Source organism: Pinus tabuliformis, chromosome 4_2, assembly GCF_031772625.1.
Source record: "Pinus tabuliformis cultivar Carrire ecotype Pingquan chromosome 4_2, CPIR1, whole genome shotgun sequence".
Lineage (NCBI taxonomy): Eukaryota > Viridiplantae > Streptophyta > Pinopsida > Pinales > Pinaceae > Pinus > Pinus tabuliformis.
The window spans coordinates 731,446,331-731,454,245 of NC_142304.1; the positions used below are offsets into that span (position 1 = coordinate 731,446,331).

The 7,915-nt window shown below is 37.0% G+C and overlaps 1 pseudogene; it reads left to right on the top strand.

The window, feature by feature from the left end:
• The first annotated feature begins 6,746 nt into the window (after window positions 1-6,746).
• Window positions 6,747-7,358, top strand: LOC149171692 (putative kinase-like protein TMKL1; annotated as a pseudogene).
• Window positions 7,359-7,915: the final 557 nt, after the last annotated feature.

The window sequence follows — 7,915 nt, forward strand, 5'->3', positions numbered from 1 at the left end:
ATAACCGCAACCCATCGCATCAACTTAGGCTCTCGGGGAGGCCCAACCTCAACAGTGACCTGCTGTGGGATCAGCATCGAAACCCTCTCTAGGGCAAAACTCACAACTAAAGGCCCATAACCAAAAGTCTTCAACTGTCCGTTTTTGGTTCTAGTCAGTTGGCCCTTTAAGTTGGCCAACACAGCATCACACCAGTTGAAAATGGTGCCCCGATAGTAATCAATCGCCATCCGCATCTGGGATCCAGTGGCAATGTGCAAAGCGGCAGCCCCGTAAAGTCTGGTAACTGTGAAAGCAATCACCATAAGTTCAGGTCGGGATATAGTTTTGATCTCTATCCCCTTCTCCTGAGACTGAGTGTTACACCACTCTTGTCAGAGATTAGCGATGGACTGGCCACCCGGCCTAGTCCCGAACAGAGTCAAGTGTTCGCCTCTCTTGGGAAAACCAGTGAGGAAGTAGATATCTGAAGGCTCTATCTCGAGCTGGTGCCCTCCAATGTAAAAGCACTGGTCCTGGACGTTCCATCTCTCTACCAGCCACTCTAGAAAGCGCACCTAGGCCCTCATGCCAGGTATGGCCCAGTATTTGTAAAGGTCGCATGCCTTCAAAGCATCAATGGAAGGTTGATGATTAATGGCGGCCAAATCAACATCTTCGTGCTCTCTCTCGCACCAATCAAGCATGGTGGGCAATCTACACACCCAAAAACATCTGTTAGATTCAATGAAATCAAAAAAATTTGGTCCTTTTTGAAGAAAATGGGGTTTAAAAACTCGTTTTGCGGGGTACGCACCCTGCCTTTAGGAACAGGGCGTGGGTACGCGGCTTCCCTTAAGGCAAGGTGCGTACGCCCGGCATTTTCCCAACTGAGAAAATGTCGGGATACGCGGGTCACCAGTGGAGCACCTGCGTACCCCGAAAGGCAGATCTTGAAACCCCAAAGCCTCCAAAAAATGAAACTAAGGCCTAAAAACAAATTCTAAACAGATGGAAATGAAGAGGAGGATGTTGTAGAATACCTGATGAGACGGCGTTCGATTTCGACGGTCGGATTCTCCACAATGTCTACGGGAAGTTTCTTGCCAAAAGCCCTTTTTCTCTCCTCAATAGTAAAATTGTAAAAATGAATTGGTAAAAGCCCTTTTTATAGGTTTTTTGGGTAAATGAATGGTAAATTTGTTTATTTTTCACCATGAAAAGGTATTTTTCAAAGTATTTTTATCTATCTTTAAACAGGTATGAGTAATGTGTTGGTTTTTGTGGAGGATAAAAGGATTTTCAGGGAAAATTGTCATTTTTTACAAACAAAAATATCAGAGTCATCTTTAAGCCCTTTTCTAACTCCTAAAACATGAAAATATTGCCGAGCGTTTCTTTTACACTCGTTAAAACGGAATTAAAAGACGGTCCCCTTATAGCCCTTTTCTGACCGTAAAAACAGGAAAAGATTGCAGATTTTTGTCGTTTCAAATTCGATACTGGAAATAAAACGACGTGTCCTTGATCACTTTTTACTTTTCAGGTCAAAGACACTAATTATGGAAGTACTCCTTGGTCGTAAAAGATCAAGCGGTTCTCTCAAGTATTATTTTATACTTTTTCGGGCTTGGGAGGCACAAATTTATGAAAAAGTCCAACCCCGGAGTCTTCTTAAGTTTCTTCAGACTCTCTAAAATTCAAAAACGCCGAGTTTCTCCTATACTGGACTCGTTAAAATTTCACAGCAAAGGACCTGTTCGATTACAAACAAGAACGAACCACTCCTTCTTAGGGTTCGAATCTAAACTAAGTTGGACTCATCCGAAGGATGAGCTTATAATCAAGCAAATGTTATCCTCCTCAAGCTTGTAAAAAATAAAGAGGTACTTGCCAGAAATGGTGGGGGAAAAGAGAGAAAAATGAGCCTATTTGTTATCCTTTGTCTCAGAAGAAACCTTATCACCACTCTTGAACACGACACTTTTCATTCACCTGGGTTGGGAAATCCTTTGCCTAACAGTTGATCAAACCACTTTGAAAATCTTCAGCCGGTTCTGGGTATTAACTTTGGGTCAATTGTCACCAAACCATCTGTTGTGTCGTTATGTGTTCAAGAGGTCACTGTAAATAAACCATTCATCTGCAAAATACCTGTCATCCATCTCGACCATCGCTGAGTCAGTCCTTACAGCTACATTTCTTCAACTTGATCTATGATTTCGTGTTGTGGGCTTGCCTGCAACGAGTCGCTTTCTATCGACATCAGCACATTATCTAGAAAGATGACCTAGAAATCGTCAGTACCTTGAAATCTGCATGCATCAATGGCAGGTTTCTCGCCTTTGACGACGGTTTACATCATTGACTTTCAATCGAAGGATTCCATGACATGTTCGACATAAACTCATTCATTCACATCTCATGGATTGTACTGGGTACTTTGAGAACCATTGACATCACTGGTGGTCTCTCTCACACTTGTTAACAATTTACATCATCGACTGGTAATCAAGTGGTTTCTACCATGTTCGACATCAACTCATTTATTCGCATGGATAGAATCGTACCATTTCGGGAAGTAGAAACGAAGACCCTGGATCTAGTTTCCACCATCCAGGCTGCGAGGATTTTTGTATTCATTGTATAGTAGACTAATCATAAACAGATGGCTGCGTCCATACTGTGTCTACAAGAGTCTATGATTATGATGTATTGCGAAATCATTCCTATATCAGAGCAGTAGTTAGTTGTTAGTTAAAGTTTTCAATCTGAGTATGGGAATGCCTACCTTAGTGATGATATGATCTTACATATGTATTTTGTGTTGAATATTTGCAGGTTCTGACTGGGCTCTCCACAAGATAATCCTTGAAATGATAAAGTACTTCACCCTTCCTAGATGATATGAAACCCTAATCTACTACAGGCTTTGCACTTTAGGGGGCAATCTGTTCCACTAAAATTTGTCACCATGACTATTTGCGGTTAGTATGGCTCCATCAACAGTCATACTATCCTCCTTGGCAAGTCTTATACCTCTGCTCCTCATGTCAAACTCCAAAAAAGAGAGAAAGTCCTTAAAAAGTCAATTAACTCTGGTTACGCAGTTTCTCTTAACCTTATCTGCGTACTTGTACACTCTGTCTGTAAAGGGGTGGGTGCGTACTCCTGTAAAGGTCAAAAGGCGCAAGTTTGACTTCAAAAAAGTTACTTGTGGTCGATTCTAGAGCATTCTAGAAGATGGTTTGACGTGTATTGAGCGCCTCCAGATGGTTCATGTATCCCTATGAAAGAGGAACTTATCCCATCAAGAGGGGAGCTATCCCATTGAAAGAGGGGCTTATCCCATTGATGGTGGACCTGATTAACTTCCTCCAAAGCATTATAAATAAAGGCATTGGGCCAGAGGGAGGGGAGGTTGAAAGCTGAACATTCCTAAGGGTAGATGCTGCTGAAATTAGGACTCCCTTATAGAGCTTGAGAGGAGAGATTCCCATCCTTTCTTAGCTTCATTTGGAAGTAGGTGAGCTGATCAAAGTAGAGGAGAACTCTTGCTGGACCCTGGGAGGGACTTGCACAACACCAAGGCACTGGTTGTAATGGTTTCTTTTGTTTCCACTTAATACAATTAAGTTCATTTTTCTAACCAAGTTGTTATATATAATTTCTTTCATATACTCCTTGGTCTTTATGATGAATATGTTTTATTTTATGAGTTATTCAGGTGCTATGTAATCGTTTGCTTGTTAGTGAATGCAGGTTTCGAAGAGGAGGAGCTCATATGGATCGGAGAGGCTGGACTGCTACAAACAGCGTTGGACTAAAGGTATGTTATAAACACCTGATTGCTTGTATTCTAAATGCATATTTAGGGAAAGATAGTGCTTAATTGTCTTGTTTGTCACTAGAAAGCCTTAGCTTCTAGGGAGGTCGGTTTTGTCTGCAAAATTGACTCTTTCCGCATGACAGACCTTCCTGAGCAATTAGAGTAAGTTTGAAAATCTCACTATTCACAGTGAACAATTTAGACATAAATCAAGATGACGGATGGCTATTTTTTTGTTTGATTTAAAAGTTTTTTCTTTTATCTCTATATTAGTCTAAATATATCTATTTGTGGAAAAATCTACCAATCATGGTTAGATAATTTTCCTTTAGACATTTTATCAACTATGCTTTGTGTCTTGCAATATACTACTTTTTAGTGGATTAAAAAGTAAAATCTAACACGTGGTTATATACTGTGTAATATTTCTTTTGTCGTGGCCTTGTATCAAGACAATTGTTGGCATCCATTTATAGACCTATCTATGTTATGGTTATCATTCCCCTACTAGAAGCCTCTTTAATTGTGGCTCCAAGATGCGCTTTCGAGTGCAGTATGGTAGAGATGTTGTAATATTTAACATTTTGAGTTAGTCAAAATAAAATAAAAACATTTTTGGATTCCAGCCCATGGTTTTTCCCATGGTATTCTTCTCTAGTGTAGACTACTTAAAGGTTGATAATTAAACGAGCCTAGATCCATGTTAACTTTGGATCTACATCAAGAGATTTGATCCCTCTCGGCACTTCATAAATCCAGAGTTAAGATGGATCTAGGCTGGTCATATTAGATTTTGGTATCCACTTGCCTTCCTTTTTAATGTCTCAATATGAAACAGTGTATCTCATGAGAGTCCATTACAAAAACCAGTTTCATGTCTCTTTGTCATCATTATTTAATCAGCTCTAATTTATTTGCATCCTTAATGATATATGGTTGAGTATATCCATTATATTAAATGCCATGATGGCCTTATATTCCCATGCCATACCACTACATCCTTATTTAGGAACTTCTTTGTTTATCCATTAGTATCCTTGTATGTTACTTTTAGCTGCATAACTAAGAAATCACATTACCTGTCTGATAGTAATATATCAATAATAGTGTTTCAACCTATTAATTCCTTATTCTCATTATTTATGCCAATAATTATTTTCATTGAACTTTCACCATATTTCTTCTTAACCCCTACTATGTCTTATGGAATTGTATGGTCATGAAAGCGGGGACATATGGATGAAAAAAGATATGGATAGAGATGTATGGATCATGAAAGATATAGTTTGGTAGATGTGGATTGTGAAATCTCTGACTGGGGACATATATTTCTTAACATGCTTTTAATCAGGCGTATAAATATTTCTCATTATATTGAGTAAAGAATTGGAAGATAGCTGCTATTTCAAAAGTACGTCAAACCTGGTGTATCTAATGGATTGATAGAAATAACGAAAATTGTGCGGTTGAAAGAAATTATATTATTGTGAATTCAGTTCAAATCGATATAGGATAGTGTCCACCCATTTTTTAGAAGCACCATGGAGAAACCATCCTCTTTATCATCTGTATAATTGAATATGAGTTGGGTTTGTGATATGGTAAGCTTCAGATGTTTGAATACGTTTTCCACACTTCATAGTTTCCAATTCTATAGTGTGATTTGGAGGATGTGTGCCATTTTCTAAGGCCATCTATTTTGTCACAATATTCCAGATGATCTATCCAATCTTCCAAATCACACAAGTAAACTAGTGCAAATGTGCATGTAAATCTTGAACAGTAAAATGTAAAGCCCTATTTGTATAATATTGTTGTGCTTTTAGAGAAAAGTTCTAAGAAAATTGGTTCTAAGAAGATTGGTCCCATTTACCATGCAACCATGTTAATATGGCCAATTCGATCCTCAATTTGATTCTAAGAAAACATGCCCCATAGACGATGTTGTCAAGTTAATATGGCCAAATTTGATCCTTAATTTCATTTTAGGAAAACAAGTCCCATAAACCAAGTATCTCTGAAAGGATGTTAAAAGATTTATTATTATTTTTATTCGATGTTGTGTTTATACATGTTCCATTCCTCCTTATCTTTGTGCAATGCTTTCCCATGGCTTTGGAGTTTATGTAGCAAATTTCTTTGTGGCGTAAAGATTTAGTTTTTTGGGTGTGTATTCCCTAGAATTTCCTATTCCTATATTTTATTAGTATATTATTTGGAAGTTCCAAAAATATTTTCAGAATGTGCCCTTTCTTATATGTTTCTCTTTATTTTCCAATCTGCAACTTGGCCTATTTGTGTTGCCCAATTATATAAGTGTTCATTTGCAATTCATACTGCTACAGATATTATTTCTCCTAACATTCTATTTGTTAGAACTAAAACCCCCATAAAACAAATATACAATATCATTAAAATAATTTCATGTCTACACATCATTTATCTTATATTATGCATCTTTCCTTAGATTCATAATTTGCATATCCATGTTTCCTAGATTTAAAGTGTAGAGAAGATTAGAAAAATGGAAAGTTGTAAGATTTTTCATATATGTTGAATAATATTTGTTATTTTACAATGTCTCAGGTAAAAAACATATCATGTTATGAGTCTACTGCCAGCACCCACCTCTAGGAAATGTCTATTTCCTCCACTTCAATTGAATTTTTTAGACACAACCTACGTTTTTATGGATGCCATGACTAATATTTTAATGATATATATATATATATATATATATATATATATATATATATATATATATATATATATATATATATATATATATTAATTTTTATTTCTATTTTTATAAAGGAGGATTGTAGAGCTTTCCCATGCACTCAAATGAACGTGAAAGCCTATGTTCTTGATGAGGAAAGTATAAAAAATGCTTCCATAAGCCTTTAATCAAGTGGTTCTGAGAGTTTTAGAGTGAAAAATGGCCATCAAACTCCTTTTTTTATTCGTCATCTTATGCTAGATCCCTATGTTGCTAAGAGTTTCTCAGATCACCATTGATGCAACTTTATTGATGGAGATAAAGGGCACTCTTGGGGGTTAGGTCAATGGTGATAATGTGTTGCTTTCAACATGGAAGGTCTCAGTTCCACTCTTTCAATGGAGGGGATTCTAATGGATAAACGCAGATGGCACACATCTCAACTAGAAAGTAGAAATATCACTCTTAGATACAAAGACCCATCAATATTTGCTTACACTATTGAACTTCTTGTAGTTGGGCCCGTAGGAATAATACCCAAAGAGCTAGCAAGGATATCTAGCTTGCAAAGTCTTTATCTGAATGTTAACATGCACATACACCCTATACTCTTAGAGCTCTTCAATATCTTGAGCCTTGCAATCTTTTTAGTGAGCCAAAATAGGCTCAATAGCAGCATACCACTTTCAGTATGGAATCTATATGGCCATCTGGTCAAGATTTATCTTGAGAAGAATGAAGTTGTTGGCACCCATACCAAACTCTGCCTTGCCAAACATAACATGCACAAGTCTGCAAAAACTGGATTTTAGTGATAACATTAACAAATAGTTTCTAGCTTGGGTTCATTCTACTAATTTGGTTAAATATTGATTGTTTTAGATCCATGATTGGCAACAATTACTTTTTGGAAAATTTTGGCTAGTTAGGGCAATTTGACATTGAGTTTAAATTTTGATCTAATTCAGGGTCATTAACGCAAATGGGTAAATGATACTATGACCTTGTTATTTCTTGTGTTGAATCTGCATTATTCCTCTTTATGTCATTTTGTAGTAGTTACACCCTTCCATATTGGCCTTCCCAGTAATTTAATGGGTAAAATATATGATGACCTTGCTAGTTCTCATGTTGAATTAGCATTGTTCAAATTTATGCAGGTTTGCAGTAGTTACACCCTCTTTTGTTGGCCTTTCGATTATTTTTAAAAGTAAAACATTACAAACCCCAAGATGGCATAGAGTGCTTCTGAAAATAAGTGGGACTCCTTTAGAAAGGAATTCCCAAAATGTCGACCCAAATATATATCAGTATTTCATGACTGCTTCTTAAAATCCCTTCCTAGATGGTTGAATGGAATGTCGATACTATTGTTGTACAATTATATC